This window comes from Nicotiana tabacum, chromosome 23, assembly GCF_000715075.1.
Source record: "Nicotiana tabacum cultivar K326 chromosome 23, ASM71507v2, whole genome shotgun sequence".
NCBI classification, from domain to species: domain Eukaryota; kingdom Viridiplantae; phylum Streptophyta; class Magnoliopsida; order Solanales; family Solanaceae; genus Nicotiana; species Nicotiana tabacum.
The window spans coordinates 143974337-143995371 of NC_134102.1; the positions used below are offsets into that span (position 1 = coordinate 143974337).

Genomic DNA, 21035 nt, shown 5'->3' on the forward strand with positions numbered 1-21035 from the left:
ATCTGCGACCGCACAACTTGAGATGAAAATTTGCAAACTCTCTAAAGTTTATTTGTCAGAGAAATGGCCATTGTACGGCCGCACAAGGAAATCTACGGTCCGCACCAGAATCTGCGGTCGCACAAGGAATTTTGTGGACCACAGATCAACAAAGGGTAAATGCCTATAAGGTAAAAGAGTGCGGACCGTAGAAGGAATTATGCGGCCGGACTCGTCTCTTGAACTTTTGGCCAACCCGTTAAGTATAAATAGTAGCCTTCACTTAACTGTTATAACTTTACACTCTTAGAGAATTAAAACAAAGGCACAAATATTGCACTCAACTGAAGCACTCATTCGCCTCCTAAATCATCATCTTTGATCACTCCTTAACACCACTTCATCACTGGTATGTTCAAATCATCCTTAGAATTTTTAATTTTCTTAATTTAGTTGATAATTTGTTTAGTTATTTTCAATTGTCAAATTGATAACCATGTGGACTATAATTTGTGTTGGGTAAACTCCTAGTTGCTATATGGGGGATAGGTATTTGGTTGATATAGTTTAATTGCTACTACCATGTCCAAATTGTGCGAAAGAGTAGAAACCCTAGAATTTGCCCGATAAATTTTTGAATTGTGCGGCCCGCAGATCAGTAGGCTAAGGCATTTGGTGTAAAATGATTGAGCGGACCGCACTTGAAATTGTTTTGTCCGCATAAAATCAACCACGACCACAGAAAGTGTGTGCGGCCGCAGATCAAGCAATTATCTGTCTTTAGAGAGTTGTCATTTTTAAAGTTTCAATGTGCAGCCGCACCCAAAATTGTGCAGACCACACTTTAGATGTGTGACCGCGCTTAAAATTGTGCGGACCGCAGAATCATCACTGCGCCCGCACTTTCAAATTGTGCGGTTCGCATAACCACATCTGCGGCCACATTAAAAAAATGTGCGGTCCGCACTTCCCCAACCTGCAACATGTTTTGTTCTGCAAATTTTTTGCTTACCTGCACTTAACTAGAACCGAATCTTACTACTATTTTGTGCAGAATATAGTTAGATTATGTGGTCATGGTGATACATCAAAAGGGAGGAGTGAACCTTCCAGAGGCAGAGGCAAAAGTACCTTACCCCTCTCCCTCCAAAAAGTGATCAGTAAGAAAGCAATAACAGGCCGAGGTAGACAGCCAGAGCCGTCTGAATTAGGTTCATATGCCCCGTCTAGGGAAGCATCGGAGGGCGACTCAGTGCAAAGGCAGTCTGTTGTGCAATCACAACCACATCTGCCCCAGGACAGATACCGACTGAGAAATGAGCCTACCTCTTCTAAAAGTACTTCTGAGGGGTCGGAAGGGAACAGTCAGGCTTCGGAGCCTTCAGCTACACATGGTCCTGACACACCAGCTACTACAGTGAAGGTGGATGAGATCCCAAATGATGGTCGGGGGGGAGGGGGGAGGGGAGGGGGTGATACCAGAGTTACAGGCCTGGAGAGGTCAAAGAAGAAGGAAGTTTGGGAAGATAGGTTTGTGAGCCTGACTGCATTCAACAGGTTCCGAGAGTGGTGGCCGCAGAGATCGTTCACTCTTGAGCAGCAGTTTGTGTCGAAAGATCTGGATAGATACAACCCAAATGTATTAAGACAATTTCGGGAAAGAAAAGGGTGGGCATGGTTCACTCAAAGTGTAGTGGATGTCAAAGAGCACATGGTTCGGAAATTTTAAGCCAATGTGGCACACATCAAGAAGAGGACCAAAGTGACGAAAGTGAGGAACTTGAAAGTGAGGTTTGACCAAACCACCCTGAACACATACATAAGGTTGGAGGACGTGGAGCCACAATACTTGGTAAAGCTGGCTATGGGTGATGCAGCTCACCCATGGCTAGCTGAGCTTCTGGCAACTCCGGGACCACCACCACCATGGATCACAGCAGGGATTCCAATTCAGGGGAATACCCTGAATTTTGAGGCAAAGGGATGGCAGGCGTTTGTGTATAGCAAAATAGACCCATGCCGGAATGAAACAAATCTACTAATCCCGCAAGCAGTGCTATTCGCCTCGATCATGGCCGGGTACCCAATCAATGTGGGTGTCGTGATGTCAGTCAACATGTCCTTGGTTACCAGACAAGGTGACACCTCCTACCTGTATCCCAACACTATCACTGAGTACCTCACAGATGTGAGGGTGGAACCAAGGGATTTTGACAGTAAGGTGAAGGCGAAGAAGCCTTTCTCGTGGTATTCGTTGATAGATGATGGAAACACAAAGAAGAAGGGTCAGCCCTCTACTACTGCAGGGCAATCTGATGAGTCTGCCGAGGTAGCTGCTAGGACAGTGGACATGCCATCTACTTCAGCAGATCCTTCTGATAGTGCAGCAGCTATGCCTCTACCTCTTACTTCAGGTCCTTCAGCATCAGTGCCTTCCACATCAGTTTTGAAGCCAGTACCCATTGTTTTGAGTTTATTTCTATAGGATTTCACTCTATTATTAATTTTAATTCTAGTTTTAATGCATAAAAATTGAAAACTACAAAAATAGTTTCATCCTATTATGCATTTTTATTTTTTCTTAAAGTCATTAGTATTATTTCAAATCTATTATGGTTTAACATATTTATCTCTATCTTTATCTTAATATAATTTCTATGGAAAAAATAAAAGAACAAAACAAAAATAGTCTTATTTGTTACCCCAATGTATAATTTTAGTATTTTTGCAATTAGAACAATCTTATTTAATTAGCATGAATTAATAGTAGTAGTATTTTATTATTTTTAGAATTCAAAAATTGTCCAAGTTTTTATCTTTTAGCCCAAATTGAGGCCCAAATTTTGGACAACCAAGACCCATCAAACCCTTTTAATCTTAGCCTTCCATCTTTAATAATCCAATGGTCCATATTAACTCCCACACCCCATATATAAGCTTGATCTTAAGAACCCTAGGAAACTAAGTTAAAAAAAAAAAATAAAGCTGTGCAGAAAAGAAAAAGAAAAGGCTGAGAACATAGAGAAAACGGATTTGAGAACAGGTGAAGAAAGGAGAGAAGGGATCTGGAGAACAAAAGAAAACAGAGGAGAAGAAAACAGATCTGGCGAGAAAAAAAGGGCTGCCCTCTTCTTCTTAATATCAATTTTACTCATCTAGAGAGCGGCAAAAAACAATCAACAATTTTCAGCCATGGAATCCAATACCAAACCACCATTTCCAACACCATAGACCTCCCATTAAAATCCCATAGCAGTAGCTCACCTTCCTTCCTCCATAACCAGCCATCGAAACCCCCAAAAGCCACCTTCTTCCCCAACCAAACTCCAAAAATGCAGAAGCTAACTAATGTATGAAACATCCATTAAAATACAGCTTTGAAGCACCGCTGCTTCAGTAAATTCCAGCCACCGAAATCACCGAAACGCAGCTCCTCCAAAACAACTGCTAAAAGATCCAAAAACAGTCCAGAAAGTCTCCGACGAGGTCTTGGTTCGAGGTTCCGGCGTGCGTTCATAGGTCGCTGACCGTCTCATATTCGTTCGAGACTTTGTTCACAGTTGGTTTCCAAATATAAAGAAAGTTTGCTACATAAAGGTCCATTCTCCTTTACTTTATTGTTAATATATTGTTATTCAAATGGTGTGTGAAGTCATTTCTTGTTATTTTGTGCTTTTGGTTGATTATTCTTTATATTTGAAATAAATATTGGTTGTTTTGCTGTTGTTAGTTTCATCTAGGGACTTTTAGAGAATTAATGAGTAATCAGTTCTTAATTAAGGCTAAACGGGCAGTTTGACAAGTTTTAGAATTAATCTTAGTTTGTCTTATCATTGAATAATAATAATTTGCTCATAATTGAAATACTTTGTTAATTTTTCTTTTGATTTTTTTTTAAGAATAGTTTATGACCTAAACCAATAGAATCAGTAACAATATGATTGAGTTGGACCTTGATGTTAATTTTTAGAGTTGCAAGGTTTTGTTCTGAGTTGATTTAACCGAATGGTTGGCCGTAGATGAAGTTAGCAGGCCATAGGCAGTAATTTTGATATTGGAAAATGTTGGACCTTTTGATTTAAGCTAGTTTGGGCCAAAATAATTCTGTCAGGCCCAATGGCATCACAAGCTACACCCCTTTCTACCCACAATGTTATATCCATAAATCATGCCTTACAATAATCTCAAATTAGTTTAGGATAAACGTCTTTGAACACCGTAGTTTACTTTAGGCGCGATTAATAAATCATCGTGACCATGGGTACGGTTCCCGTGGAATCATCACGATACGTAAATCCCAACTCAAGTGCGCGTTTTACGTGACTTGACCATAACTTCAAATAATTTAATAAATAAATAAACATATTGTAAATCGCGGGTGCATTTCACGTGGTACGGTTTGCAATGTGTACCAGAATGACAAGTGTACGACATCGTAACTTGTTCAAAAATAACTCCATAAATATAAAAAGCGGTTTAAATATTTAATTAAAAGCGGTAAAAGATAAAATGCACAATAGGTTTTAAACATGTAATAATCAGGCAATTAAGTCGAGTGTAATTTGTTAAGCGACCGTGCTAAAACTACGGAACCCGGGAATGCCTAACACCTTCTCCCGGGTTAACCGAATTCCTTACCCATTCTTCTAGTTTCGCGGATTTTAAAACAGAGTCAAATTTCCTTGATTTGGGATTTAAAATAAACCAGTGACTTGGGACACCATAATGATTATTTCAAGTGGCGACTCTAATTAAATAAATAATCCTATTTCAAATAATGTCACTTTAATTGAAAAAACTCCCCTATCCCTTTGGGGAAAAGGAGGTGTCACAATGAGGCAGTGACTATTGTTCCTTAGGCCGTTATTGGTGGGCCGGCAAAATTTTAGGCGATCCTGGTCCGAATGTCTAGGCCCATGCAGGAGGCGAGGGCTATAACACACGAAAATCTGGCCACCGATCGCTCCAATTTTATGGCCCTAAAACATCAAGAAATGACTAACGGCCATGGCGCGGTGGTGACTATTATTCCTTAGGTCATTTTGGATGGGCTGGAAAACTTTTAGGCAATCCGGGCCGGGGCATCATACCAGTTTTATGGCCCTAAAATACCAAAACCGAGTAACGATCATGGCGAGGTGATGACTATTATTCCTCAGGTCCATGCGTCCAGGCCCATGCAGGAGGCATGGGCTAAAGCACACAAAAATTTAGGAATCAAGTAAAATTTCAAATTTATGGCCTTAAAACGCCAAAAAATGAATAACCGTCATGGTGAGGTGGAGACTATTGGTCCTTAGGTCATTTTTGATTGGCCGGTAAAATTTTAGGCGATCCGGGTTTGGGTGCCCGGACCCATGAAGGAAGCGTGGTCTATTGCACACAAAAATCTAAGAATCGGGCAGAATTCCAGTTTTATGGCCCTAAAATGCCAAAAACGAGTAATGGTCATGGCGTGGTGATGACTATTGTTCCTTAGGTCTTTTTTAATGGGCCACAATAATTTTAGGTGATCCGGGTATGAGCGCTCGGGCCCATGCAGATAACGTGGGTTATAGCACACGAAAAGGGAATCAGGCAAAATTTCAGTTTTATGGCTCTAAAATGCCAAAAAACGAGTAACGGTCATTGGCGAGGCGGTGACTATTGTTCCTTAGATCATTTTTGATGGGCAGAAATAATTTAAAGCTATCAGTGTCTGGGCGCCCGGGCCAATGCAGGAATCTTGGGCTATATAGCACACAAAAATCTTGAAATCGGGAGAAATTTCAGTTTTATGGCCCTAAAATGGCAAAAAAATAAGTAATCGTTATGGCGAGATGGTGACTATTATTCCTTAGGTCATTTGTTTTGGGCCAAAAAATTTTAGGCGATCTAGGTCCGGGCACCCAGGTCCATGTAAGTGGCGTGGTATAGCACACGAAAATTAGGAAATTGGGCGGAATTCTAGGTTTTTGGCGCTAAAATGCCAAAACGTGAGTATTGGTCATGGCGAGGCGGTGGCTATTGTTCCTTAAGTCTTTTTTTATGTGTCAGAAATTTTTTAGGCGATCTGGATCCGAGCGCCCGGGCCCATGCAGGAAGCCTGGGCTAGGGTTGTGCATTTTTTGGGTTAACCCGCAAATCCGAACCGATCCGTGTTATTCTGATTGGTTTGGATTGGATTTTAGCTCCTTGGATCGGATTTCGGATCTTTAATTTAATTATTATGGATATCGGATCGGATGCAGTTTGGCTCAATTTAAATCCAAACCGTTCCGAAAATCGAAATTTATATTTTACATATAAAAGGGAAGAGTGCTCTTTTAAAAATTCTAAGGTTTCTCTCTCACTGTTTTTGCCTTTTCTTTCCTTTGAATATTAAAAGTAAAAGTTATGGAAATGAATGAGTTTATTTACTGAAAATGGTAGGAGATAGCAAATTAAAATTATTTATTTTAGCATCTTAATAAGGCGACAATCCGAAATATTTATCTGATCCAAATATCAAAATCCAATCCAATTTGAGTTTAATTTGTTCGGATTCGGATTGCAATTTACAAAATCCGAAATCCGAAATTATAATCCGAAAAGTGCTAAATCCGATCTGATCCATGAACATGCCTAGCGTGGGCTATAGCACACAAAAATATGGGAATCAGGTGGAATTCAATTTTTATGTCCCTAAAATACCAAAAAATGAGTAACAGTCATGGCAAGGCGGTGACTATTGTTCCTTAGGTCTTTTTTGATCGGCCAAATTATTTTTAGGTGATTCAGGTCTGTGCGTCGGTCCCATACAGGAAGCGTGAGCTATAGCACACGAAATCTGGGAATCAGACGGAATTCAAGTTTTATGGCCTTAAAACTCCAAAAAACGAGTAACGGACACGGTGATGTGGTGACTATTGTTGCTTAGGTTATTTTTTATGGGCTGAAATATTTTTAAGAGATCCGGGTCCGGGCACTCGGGCCCTTGCATGAGACTATAGCATACAAAAATCTGAGAATCAGGTGGAATTTCAGTTTTATGACCCTATAACGCCAATAAATAAGTAACGGTCATGTCGAGGAAGAGACTATTATTCCTTAGGTCCTTTTTGATGGGCCGAAAATTTTTTAGACCATCCGGGTCAGAGTGCCCTGGCCCATACAGGAGGCATGGGTTATAGCACACGAAAATCTGGGAATCTGGAGAAATTCCAGTTTTATGGCCCTAAAATTCTAAAAACGAGTAACGGTTGTGGCGAGGCGGTGACTATTGTTCCTTAGGACATTTTTAATGGCCGACAAAATTTTAGGCGATCCGGGTCCGGGCCCTTGGGCCCTTGCAATAGGCATGGGCTTTGCACACGAAAATATAGGATCCAATTTTATGGCCCTAAAATCCAAAAAATGAGTAACGGTCATGACGAAGCGGTGAATATTATTCCTTAGGTCATTTTTTATGGGTTGACATAGTTTTAGGAGATCCGGGTCCGGACACCTAGGCCCACGCAGGAGGCGTAGGCTATAGCACACGAAAATCTGAGAATCAGACGAAATTCTAGTTTTATGGCCCTAAAACGCCAAAATATGAGTAACGTTCATGGTGAGGTGGTGACTATTTTATCATGGCAAGATGGTGACTATTGTTTCTTGAAAAATTCTTAGGTCATTTTTCAAGAACGATAAAATTTTAGGCAAATCGGGTTCAAGCGTCCGGGCCCATATAGGAGCCTTGGGCTAAAGCACACAAAAATTTAGGAATCTAGCAGAATTCCAGTTTTATGGCCCTAAAATGCCAAAACCTGAGTAACGGTCATAGTGAGGTGGTGACTATTGTTCCTTAGGTCAATTTTGAGGGACCGGCAAAATTTTAGGCGATACGGATTCGGGCGCTCGGGCCCATGAAGGAGCTATGGGCAATAATAACATACAAAAATTTGGGAATTAGGCGAAATTTTAATTTTATGGCCCAAAAATGCAAAAAACGAGTAACTGTCATGGTAAGGCGGTGACTATTGTTCCTTAGATCATTATTGATGGGCCAATAAAATTTTAGGCAATCCAGATCTGGGCACCTGGGCCATGCAGGAGGTGTGGGCAATAGCACACGAAAATCTGGCCACCGATCGCCATTTCAATTTTATGGCTCTAAAATGCCAAAAGACGAGTAACGATCATGGCGCAGTGGTGACTATTGTTCCTTAGGTTATTTTTAATGGGCCGGTAAAATTTTAGGCGATCCGCACCCGGACCCATGCAGGATGCGTGGGTTATAGCATAGGAAAATCAAGCCACCAGCCGCCATACCAGTTTTATGGTCCTACAATACCAAAAATCGAGTAACGATTATGGCTAGGCGATGAATATTGTTCCTTAGATTATTTTTGGCGGGCCGACAAAATTTTAGGATATCCGGGTTTGGGCGCCCGGACCCATGCAGGAAGCGTGGGCTATTGCACAACAAAATCTAGGAATCAGGCAGAATTCTAGCTTTTCTGACCCTAAAATGCGAAAAACGAGTAACGGTCATGGCGAGGCGGTGACTATTGTTCCTTAGGTCATTTTTAATGGGCCGACAAAATTTTAGGCGATATGGGTCCGAACGCCCGGGTCCATGTAGGTGGCGTGAGCTATAGCACACGAAAATCTTAAAATAGGCGGAATTCTCATTTTATGGCTCTAAAATACCGAAAAACGAGTAATGGTGACTTGAGATGCAGTTACTATTGTTACTTAGGTCATTTTTTATGGGTCGGAAAATTTAAGGCGATCCGGGTACAGGAACCTAGGCCCATACAGGAGGCGTGGGATATAGCACACAAAAATCTGGAAATTGGACGAATTTCCTGTTTTATGGCCCTCAAATGCCAAAAAATGAGTAAATGTCATGGAGAGGCAGTGACTATTGTTCTTTAGATCATTTTTGATGGGTCGACAAAAGTTTAGGTGATTCGAGTCCGGGCGCCAGGGTTCATGTAGGTGGCGTAGCCTATAGCACTCAAAAATCTAGGAATCGGGAGAAATTTCAGTTGTATTACCCTAAAATGCCAAAACAATGTGCAACGGAAAGGCCGAAGCAGTGACTATTGTTACTTAGGTCATTTATGATGGCCCAAAAAAATATTAGGCGATTCGGGTCCGGGCGACCAAACCTATACACGAGGCGTGGACTATAGAACACGAAAATTTGGGAATAGCGGGGAATTTCATTTTTATGGTCCTAAAATACCGAAATATTAGTAATGGTCATGGCGAGGTAGTGGTTATTTTTAGGCAATCCGGGTCCGGACGTCGGGGCCCATGTAGGATGCGTAGGCTATAGCACACGAAAATCTAAAAATCGGGTAGAATTCAAGTTTTTTGGCCTTAAAACTCCAAAACATGAGTAACAGTCATAGCGATGCAGTGAATTATTGCTTAGATTATTTGTATGGGCCGATAAAATTTTAGGCGATCCAAGTCCGAGCGCTTGGGCCCATATATGAGATGTGGGCTATAGCTCACGGAAATCTAAAAATCGAGTAGAATTCCAGTTTTATGGCCCTAAAACGCCAAAAAATGAGTAATGATCATGGCGAGGCGGAGACTATTGTTCCTTAGGTCCTTTTTGATGGGCCAGCAAAATTTTAGGCGATCAGGATTCGGGCGCCCGGGCCCATGCATGAGGAGTGGACTATAGCACACGAAAATCTAGGAATCAGGAGAAATTCCAGTTGTATTACCTTAAAATTCCAGAAAATGTGCAACGGAAAGGCCGAAGCAGTGACTATTGTAACTTAGGTCATTTATGATGGCCCGGCAAAATATTAGGCGATTCAGATCCGTGCGACCAAGCCCATACACGAGGCATGGGCTATAGAACACGAAAATTTGGGAATAGCGCGGAATTCCATTTTTATGGCCCTAAAATACCGAAAAATGAGTAATAGTCATGGCGAGGTAGTGGTTATTTTTCCTTAGGTCTTTTTTGATGGGCCGAAAATTTTTTAGCCAATCCGGGTCCGGACGTCGGGGCCCATATAGGATGCGTGGGCTATAGCACACGAAAATCTAAAAATCGGATGGAATTCAAGTTTTATGGCCTTAAAACTCCAAAAAATAAGTAACTGTCACGGCGAGGCAATGAATTATTTCTTAGATTATTTTTTATGGGCCGATAAAATTTTAGGCGATCCGGCCCATACATGAGATGTGGGCTACAGCTCACGGAAATCTAAGAATCGAGTAGAATTTTAGTTTTATGGCCCTAAAATACCAAAAAATGAGTAATGATCATGGCGAGGCGGAGACTATTGTTCCTTAGGTCCTTTTTGATGGACCGGCAAAATTTTAGGCGATCCGGGTCTGGTCGCCCATGCCCATATAGGATGCATGGGTTATAGCACACGAAAATCTGAGAATCAGGAGAAAATCCAGTTTTATGGCCCTAAAATTCTAAAAACGAGTAACGGTCATATTGAGACAGTGACTATTGTTCCTTAGGTCATTTTTAATGGGCCGACAAAATTTTAGGCGATCGGGGTCTGGGAGCCCGGGCCCTTACAGGAGGCATGGGCTATAGCGCACGAAAATATATGATCCAATTATATGAATCTAAAATCTTAAAAAATGAGTAACAGTCATGGCGAGGCAGTGACTATTTTTCTTGGGTTATTTTGAGAGGCCAATAAAATTTTAGGCGATCGGGGTTCGAGCGCCCGGGACCATAAAGGAGCTATGGGCTATAGCATACGAAAACTTGGGAATCGGGCGAAATTTATATTTTATGGACCTAAAACGCAAAATATTAGTAACGATGGTGGAGAAGCAGTGACTACTATTCCTTAGGTCGTTATTGATGGGACAGAAAAATTTTAGGTGATATGGGTTTGGGCAACTGGGCCTATGCAGGAGGCGTGGGCTATAACACAGGAAAATCTGACCACCGGCTGCCATTCCAGTTTTATGGCCTTAAAATGCCAAGAAATGAGTAACGGTCATGGCGCAGTGGTAACTATTGTTACTTAGGTCATTTTTTATAGGTCGGCAAAATTATAGGCTATCCGGGCGAGGGCACCCGGGCCCATGTAGGATGCGTGGGTTATAGCACTAGAAACATCAAGCCACCAGCCGCCAAACCAATTTTATTGCCCTAAAACACCAAACATGGCGAGACAGTGACTATTGATCCTTAGGTCATTTTTTATGTAAGATAAAAGTTTAGGCAAATCGGATTCGAGCATCCGGGACCCATGCATGAAGCTTGGGCTAAAGCACGCGAAAATTTAGGAATCGAGCAGAATTTAAATTTTATGACCTTAAAACTACAAAAAATGAGTTACGATCACGGCGAGGCGGTGAATATTGTTTCTTAGGTTATTGTTTATAGGCCAACCAAAATTTTAGGACATCCGGGTCCAGGCACTCGGGCCCACGCATGAGACGTGGGTTATAGCACACTCAAATTTGAGAATCGGGCGAAATTCTAATTTTATGACCCTAAAATGCCAAAAAGTAAGTAACGGTCAAGGCAAGGCGGAGACCATTGTACCTTAAGTCCTTATTGCTGGGCCGGAAAATTTTTGGCAATCCTGGTCCGGGCACCCGGTCCCATACAGGAGGCGTGGGCTATGCACGCGAAAATCTGGGAATTAGAAGAAATTCCAGTTTTATGGCCATAATATTCTAAAAACGAGTAACGGTCATGGCGAGGTAGTGACTATTGTTCCTTAGGTCATTTTTAATGGTCCTACAAAATTTTACGCGATCCGAGTCCAGTCTTCCGGGCCCTTGCAGGAGGCGTGGTCTGTAGCACACGAAAATCTACAATAAAATTTTATGACCCTAAAATGCCAAAAGAATGAGTAACACTCATGGCGAGGCGGTGACTATTGTTTGTTAGGTCAGTTTTGAGGGGCTAAAAAATTTTTAGACGATCCCAGTCAGGGCGTCCTGGGCCCGTGCGGGAGCTATGGGCTATAGCACACGAAAAACTGAAAATCGGGCAGAATTTTAATTCTATGGCCCTAAAACGCAAAACAACAAGTAGCGGTCATGGCGATGCAATGACTATTGTTCCTTAGGACATTTTTTATGGACCAAAAGAAATTTAGTCGTTCCGGTCCGGTCGCCCGAGCCCATCCAAAAGGCGTCGGCTATAGCACACGAAAATCTGAGAATCGGACGGAATTCAAGTTTTATGGCTCTAAAACACCAAAACATGAGTAATGGTCATCGAGAGGCAGTGTCTGTTGTTCCTTGGGTTGTTTTTGATTGCCGACAAAATTTTAGATTATTCGGGTCCGGGCGCACGGGCCCATGCAGGAGACGTGGGCTATAGTATACGAAAATCTGGGAATCGTGCGGAATTCTACTTTTATGGCCTTAAAATGCCAAAAATGAGTAACTGTCATGGCAATGTGGTGACTATTGTTCTTTAGGTCATTTTTTATGGGTCGACAAAGTTTTACGTGATCCGGGACTGGGTGCCCGGGCCTATGCAGGAGGCATGAGCTATAGCACACGAAAATTAGGGAATCGGGTGGAATTCCAGTTTTATGGCCCTAAAACATTAAAAAATGAGTAACGGTCATGGAGAGGCTATGACTATTGTTGCTTAGGTAATTTTTGATGGACTGACAAAATTTTAGGTGATTCGGGTACGGGTGCTCAGGCCCATGCAGAAGGTGTGAGCTATATCACACAAAAATATGGGAATAGGGCGGAATTCCAGTTCTATGGCTCTAAAATTCCAAAACCTGAGTACCGGTCATGGCGAAGCGGTGACTATTGTTCCTATGGTCATTTTGCTGGGCCGAAGTGTTTTTTGATGATCCGGGTTCTGGTGTCTAGGCCCATGCAGGAGATGTGCACTATAGCATACGAGAATCTGGGAATCAGGCGGAATTCTAATTTTATGGCTATAAAATACCAAAAACGAGTAACTGCCATGGCGAGGCAGTGACTATTGTTCTTTAGGTCATTTTTTTGGGCCGATAAAATTTTAGGCGATACGGGTCCCGACGCCTGGTCTCAAGCAGGAGGCGTGAGCTATAGTACACGAAAATCTGGGAATTGGATGGAATTCCATTTTTATGGCCCTAAAACTCCAAAAAATGAGTAACGGCATGGCGAGATAGTGATTATTGTTCCTTTGGTTATTTTTGCTGGATCGACAAAATTTTAGGAGATCCAGGGTGCCCGAGCATATGCAGGAGGCGTGGGCAATAGCACATGAAAATCAGGAAATCGGGAGAAATTCCAATTTTATGGCCCTAAAACGCCAAAAAGTGAGTAACGCTCATGGCGAGGTGGTGGCTATTGTTCCTTCGGTCATTTTTGATGGGTCGGCAAAAATTTAGGCGATCCGGGTCCGTGCGCCAGGGCCCATGCAGGAGGCATGGGCTATAGCACATGGAAACTTTACCACTTGTCGCCATTCCAGATTTATGGCCCTAAAATGCCAAAAAATGAGTAACGCTCATGGCGAGGCGACGACTATTGTTCCTTATGCTGTTTATAATGGTTTGGCAAAATTTTAGGCGATCCGGGTCCGGGCCTATGTAGGAGGCGTGGAGTATAACACAAGAAAATTTGGTCACCAATCTCAATTCCAGTTTTATGGCCCTAAAATACTATAAAACGAGTAATGGTCATGGTGAGGCGGTGATTATTATTCCATAGTCATTTTTTACGGGCCAAACACATTTTAGACGATCCGGTTCCGGGCGTCCAAGCCCATGCACGAGGTATGGGCTATAGCACACAAATATCTAGCCACCGGTCGCTATTCCAATTTTATGACCCTAAAACACCTACCAACGAGTAAAAGTTATGCCAAGGCAGTGACTATTATTTCTTAGGTCATTTGTTATGGTCCGGTAAAATTTTAGGGGATTCGGGTCCGCGTGCTCGGGTCCATACAGGAGGCGTGGACTATAGCATACGAAAATATGGGAATAGGGCAAAATTCCAGTTTTATGGCCCTAAAATTCCAAAACCACGAGTAACAGTCATGGCGAGGCGGTGAATTATTTCTTAGGTCATTTTAGATGGTCCGACAAAATTTAAGGTGATCCGGATCCGGGCGCCCGGACCCATGCATGAGGCATGGACGCACACGAAAATCTGAGAATTTGGGGGAATTCTAGTTTTATGGTCCAAAAATATCAAAATATGAGTAACGCTCATGAAGAGTTAGTGATTATTGCTCATTAGGTCATTTTTGATGTGCCGACAAAACTTAAGGCAATTCGGGTTCGGTCGCCCTGATGCATATAGATGGCGTAGGCTATAGCACATGAAAATCTTGAAATTGGGCGGAATTTCAGTTTTATGACCCTTAAACGCGAAAATATGAGGAACAGTCATGGAGAAGTTATAACTATTGTTCCTTAGGTCATTTTTGTTGATCCGACAAAATTTTAGGCGATTCGAGTCCGGTTGCCCGGGTGCATGCATGTGGAGTGGGCTATAATAGCACACAAAAATTTAGGAATCAGACGGATTCCAGTTTTATGGCCCTAAAACGCGAAATAATGAGTAACGGTCATGGCGAGGCGGTGACTATTGTTCTGTAGGTCATTTTTTATGGGCCGGTAAAATTTTAGGCGATTTGGGTACGGGCGTCTGGACCCATGTAGGAAGCGTGGGTTATAGCACACGAAATTCTGGCCACCGGTCGCAATTTCAGTTTTATGGCCCTAAAACGCCTAACAACGAGTAATGTTCATGGCGGGGCAGTGACTAATATTCCTTAAGTCATTTTATATGGGTCAAAAATTTTTTAGGTGATCCGGATCCGGCCGCTCGGGTCCATGTAGCAGGCGTGGGCTATAGCACACGAAAATTTTGAAATCAGTCGGAATTCCAGTTTTATGGCCCTAAAACGCCTAACAACGAATAATGGTCATGGCGAGGCAGTGACTATTATTCTTTAGGTCATTTTCTATTGGCCGACAAAATTTTAGGTGATCTAGGTCCGGGCGCTCGGGTCCATGTGGGAGGTGCGGGCTATAACATACGAATATTAGGAAATCAGGCGGAATTCCAGTTGTATGGCCCTAAAACGCAAAAATATGATTAACGGTCATGACGAGGCGGTGATTATTCTTTCTTAGGTCATTTTTTATAGGTCGGCAAAATTTTAGGCTATCCGGGCCGGGGCTCCCGGGCCCATGTAGGATGCGTGGGTTATAGCACAGGAAACATCAAGCCATCGGGCGCCATACCAATTTTATGGCCCTAAAACACCAAACATTGAGTAACGATCACGGCGAGGCGGTGACTATTGATCCTTAGGTCATTTTATAAGTACGATAAAATTTTAGGCAAATCGGATCCGATCCGAGCATCTGGGGCCCATGCATGAAGCTTGGGCTAAAGCACGCAAAAATTTAGGAATCGAGCAGAATTCAAGTTTTATGACCTTAAAACTACAAAAAACGAGTTACGATCAAGGCAAGGCGGTGAATATTGTTGCTTAGGTTATTGTTTATAGGCCAACCAAATGTTTAGGAGATCCAGGTCCGGGCGCTCGGGCCCATGCATGAGACGTGGGCTATAGCACACTAAAATCTGAGAATCGGGCGAAATTCTAGTTTTATGGCCCTAAAATACCAAAAAAAACAAGTAACTCTCAGCATTCACACATATCATTTGGCAGAGTCATGGTCAATTGGGAGAAATGCTTTACATTTTCTTAAAGTTGATGAAAGAGACATTTAGCACATAATGATCAGATGAAATTAGACAAAGCTAATAGCCTTGGATAAATTTGCCATGTCATTATGCAGATATTTGTAAAAATGTTTCCTCCCGGTGGTTTCAAAAATTTACCTTGATGAAACAGTGATAAGAAGAAACTTTGAGTACATAATTGGATGAGTTCTTTGGTTTTAACTTCTATATTTGCACTTTTTGCAAGAACTTTTAATCGATCTTCATTGACTCTACTCATTAGTTAGCATGGCTTATTATAATTTTTTTTTACAGCTGAATGGTCCAGATAGATTTAACATCTATAGTGTCGGTCTCATATTCCTACGAATGGTGAGTTTCAACTCAAAATCTATTAAGTGTTAGCTCCTTTGAATATCAGTTTGAAGTATGACCAGAAATAGGAACTTCGACCATGCTATGGATATCAACCTAGAAACATAATGAAAAATAACTGACACTTTAGCAATATTGAGAAGTGCTATTAAAGGAAAATAATGAATCTATCTACGTAGAAATGGTGCTGTAATTTTTTCTTTTTCATTTGCCAATCTATTGTTTCTTAAAATTGATGTGTATGTATCAGTATTTTAACTCAAGCATTATACAAAAGTACTACTCCATAAACTTTTATAAGGTGACTCATGAAGCATAGAAAACGAGGCTGAAACTTTCTTAGTCATATATCTAATTCGTATGGATTGGATGCTTTGGATGCTTAGGGTTATGCAATCCAGCTACCAGGATAAAGAAGCTTCACAATAGAAGCATCTGCTCCATCTCCTTGAAAAGTTATCGGATCTTGAAACTCTAGGACAGTAGAGTTCCATCTCCTTTTAACTATTCTGGTATTCCATCTCCTTTCAACTATTCTAGTACTTTTTTCTGTATGATATTGTATTTTAGATCTAAACTGACATATTGTTTACATATATAGTTAAGCATTTTTGCTGCAAGTAACTTCTTAAATATGTTGTCACAAGATAGGTAATATAAAGTGGTACACTTGAAGCATGTGGAGTTTTGAGTGCTCCCTTGGTTGTGTTGATTCAATTTCGTAGCTATGGAAAATTTTATTACATATGGTTATAATGGAAGTGTTGAGGTTTTTGTTATTTAAGATGAAATAGTCTTAAAATGAGGGTGAATGAGAAAAATAAAATTTTTGAGTATAATTTTAAGTTTCCGCGGGACTAACAGGAAAGAAAACATTATTGGTCTTTATGATGGTTACTGCTTTTTCAGGACAGATTTGCAACGAACGATCTCTCTTACAAAATGCCATATGCATGTAATGTCTTTAGTTTATCTTTGGGTTTGCTTTGAATTTGAATTTTAATTTGAATTTGAATTTGGGAAACTTTATTGACTGCTTTGAGTGTTCTTTAGTACTCAAATTGCACTTTTAAAGTTTTACTAAATCATTTATTTTTATTTTTACAGGTGGATTGAATGAGCAAAGAGTGAATGGAGCGTCAAAGGTACTACTTAGAATTATGGGATTGTTCTTAAAATTATTCGTGTATTAGAATCTTTTAGGAACCTTTTATGTTGTAGTATGCTTTTGAATTGTACAATATTATAAATTTATTTTTATACACAGTCATAAGAAACCGTTGCAATAGCCTCAACAGATTGTTTCAATAGCATCAAAAAAACCGTTGCAATAACCTTATAAATCGATGCGGCAGTTCCTAATAACGATTGCAATCTGTAATTTAAACCGTTGCAATAGCCTAATAAACCGTTGCTTAAACTGATATTGCAACGGTTTATACTCGTTCCATTTGAATGAGCAACCGTTGCAGTAGATAAGCCTATTGCAACTGTTGTCGAACCGTTGCCACAAGTCTTCTATTGTAACGGTTATGCAAACCGTTGCAACAACCATTGTCGTAGACCTATTGGCACGGGATTTGATGAAACGGTCTATAAAGCGTTGCAATTGGTCTATTGCGACGGTTTTCCTACCTATTGCACCGTTTTTGGAGTCGTTGCCATAGGAATTTTCTAGTAGTGATGGTTGACTAATGTTACTTAGATCGTTTTTGATGGGCCGGCAAGACTTTAGATGATCAGAGTCCGAGACGCCCGAGCCCATGCAGGAGGCATGGGCTATATGGCACACGAAAATCTGGCCACCAGTACCCATTCCGATTTTATGGCCCTAAAACACCAAAAAAATAAGTAACGGTCCTAGGCGGTGACTAATATTCCTTAGGTCGTTTTTGATGGTCGGGCAAAATTTTAGAAAATCCAGATCCGGACGCCTGGGCCCATGCTGGATGCGTGGGATATAGCACACGAAAATCTTGCCACTAATCGCCATTCCACTTTTATGGCCCTAATACGCTAAAAAAATGAGTAACGATCATGACGAGGCGTGAGTATTGTTCCTTAGGTCGTTTTTGATGGGTGGGCAAAATTTACCGGCATATCTTTTACGTCACCGGCCTGGGGCCATGCAGGAGGTATGTGCTATAACACATGAAAATTTAGGAATCGGGCGGAATTTAAGTTTTATATCCCTAAAATGCTAATATATGAGTAACAGTCATTGCGAGGTGGTGACTATTGTTCCTTAGGTCATTTTTGATGAGCGAGAAAAATCTTAGGTGATACGGGTCCAGCGCCTAGGTCCATGTAGAAGCGTGGGCTATAACACATGACTGTCTCGCTACCGGTCGTCATTCTAGTTTTATGGCCATAAAACATTAATAAATGAGTAACGGTTATGGCGAGCTAGGGACTATCGTTCCATAGGTTGTTTTTGATGGTCCAGCAAAATTTGTGTCAATTTGAGTCCGGACGCCCGGGCCTATGCACGAGGCATGGGCTATAGCATACGAAAATCAAAAAATCTGGCACAATTTCAGCTTTATGGCCATAAAATGCCAAATACGAGTAACAGTCAGGGCAAAGCGGTGGCTATTGTTCCTTAGATCGTTTTTGATGGGCCGGCAAAATTTTAGGCGATCCAGGCCCGGGAGGCCGGGGTCTTGTAGGAGGCGTGGGCTATAGCACATGAAAATTTGGGAATCAGAAGAAATTATAGCTTTATGGCCCTAAAATGACAAAAATGAGTAACGGCCATGGAGAGATGGTGACTATTGTTCCATAGGTTATTTTTAATGGGCCTGTAAAATTTTAGGCGATCCAAGTCCGGGCGTCCGAGCCCATGCATGAGGCGTGGGCTATAATACACAAAAATCTGGGAATCGAGCGGAATTACAGTTCCATGGCCTTAAAACGACAAAAAATGAGTAATGGTCATGGCGAGGCGGTGACTATTTTTCCTTAGATCGTATTTTATGGGCCGGCAAAATTTTAGGCGATCCGGGTGCGGACGAAGGGGCCCAAGTAGGAGACGTGGGATATAGCAAATGAAATTCTGGCCACCGATCGCAATTCAAGTTTTAAGGCCCTAAAATGCCATAAAACGAGTAACGGTCATAGCGAGGTAGTAACTATTATTCCTTACGTCATTTTTGATGGCGAGGCATCGGCTATAACACAGGAAAATCTAGGAATCGATTGTCATTCCAATTATTTTGCCCTAAAATACCAAAAAATGAGTAACAGTCATGGTGAGATGGTGACTATTGTTCCATAAATTATTTTTATGGGCCTACAAATATTTTAGTCGATCCATGTTCGGGACTCCGAGCCCATGCAGGAGGTGTGGACTATAGGACACGAAAATATGGCCATAGGGTGGAATTCTAATTTAATGCCCCTAAAACGCCAAAAAATGAGTAACAATCATAGTGAGGCAGTGACTATTGTTCCTTAGGTCATTTTTGATGGGCCGACAAATTTTTATATGCTCCGGGTCTGGGCGCCCGAAAATCTAGGAATCGGGTGGAATTCCAATTTTATGGCACTAAAACGCCAAAAAATGAGTAACGATCATGGAGAGGCAATGATTATTGTTCCTTTAAGTTATTTTTGATATGCCAGCAAAACTTTAGGCAATTCAAGTCCGGTCGCCCGGATGCATGTAGATGGCGTGGGCTATATAGCACACGAAAATCTTGAAATCGAGAGAAATTCTTATTTTATGGCCATAAAACACGAAAAAAGAGCAACGGTCATGGCGTGGTAATAACTATTGCTACTTAGGTCATTTTGTATGGTCCGGAAAACTTTTAGGGGATTCCGATCCGGTCGCCCGGATGCATGCATATGGCGTGGGCTATAATAGCACACGAAAAAAATGAAAATCAGGTGAAATACCAGTTCATTTTTTATATACCAAACAACGAGGAACGGTAATGGTGAGGCATTAAATATTGTTCCTTAGTTCATTTTTTATGATCCGAAATATTTTTAGGCAATTCGGGTTCGGTCTTTCGGATGCATGCAGATGGCGTGGGATATAGCACATAAGAATTTGGGAATCTGGCGGAATTTCAGTTTTATGTCCCTAAAACGCCAAAAAATGAGAAACGACTAGGCCGGGTAATGACTAATGTTTGTTAGGCCGTTTTTATGGTTATGCAAAATTTTAAGCGATTCGGGTCTGATCGCCCGGATGCATGCAGATGGCGTGGGCTATAACTCATAAAAATCTGAGAATCGGACGAAATTCCAGTTTTATGACCCTAAAGTACCAAAAAATAAGGAATGGTAATGGCAAGGCGATGACCATTGTTCCTTAGGTCATTTTTTATGGTCCGGTAAAATTTTGGGCGATTCAGGTCTGGTCGCATGGATGCATGCAGATGGCGTGGGCTATAACATACTAAAATCTGGGAATCGGGCGAAATTCATATTTTATTATCCTAAAATGTCAAAAAATGAGGAACGGTCATGGCGATGTGATGACTATTATTTCTTAGGTCATTCTTAATAGTCCGATAAAATTTTAGCCAATTTGGGTCCGGTCGCCCAAATGCATGCATATTGCGTGGGCTATAGCACACGAAAATTTGAAAATCAGGGGGAACTCTAATTTTATGGCTCTAAAATGCCAAAAATTGAGGAACGGTCATAGCAAGGCGATGATTATTGTTCCCTAGGTCGGTTTTTATGGTCCAGTAAAATTTTAGGCGATTCGAGTTCGATCGCCCGGATCATGAAGATGGCGTGGGCTATAGCACAAGAAAATTTGGGAATCGGTCGAAAATTCAGTTTTTTGGTACTCAAACGCCAAAAAATGAGGAACGGTCATGGCGAGGCGATGACTATTATTTCTTAGGTTATTTTTGATGATCTGACAAAATTTTAGTTAGGGTCCGTTCGCTCGGATGCATGCAGATGACGTGGGCTATAGCACACAAAAATCTGAGAATCGGGAGGGATTTCAGTTTTATGTCCCCGAAACACCAAAAAACGAGGAACGTTCATGGCGAGGCGATGATTATTGTTTCTTATGTGATTTTTTATGGTCC

At 41.5% G+C, this 21035-nt stretch overlaps 1 long non-coding RNA gene across 2 annotated transcripts; it reads left to right on the top strand.

The window, feature by feature from the left end:
* The first annotated feature begins 2934 nt into the window (after positions 1-2934).
* Positions 2935-17301, top strand: LOC107791619 (uncharacterized). Of its 2 annotated transcripts, XR_001649299.2 has the most exons (4): positions 2935-3576; positions 15919-15975; positions 16365-16490; positions 17086-17301. It is a non-coding gene; the product is annotated as an uncharacterized LOC107791619 (long non-coding RNA). The 2 variants fall into 2 exon arrangements; XR_001649300.2 differs by lacking the exon at positions 15919-15975 and having other exon boundaries at positions 17086-17290.
* The last annotated feature ends 3734 nt before the right edge of the window (positions 17302-21035 follow it).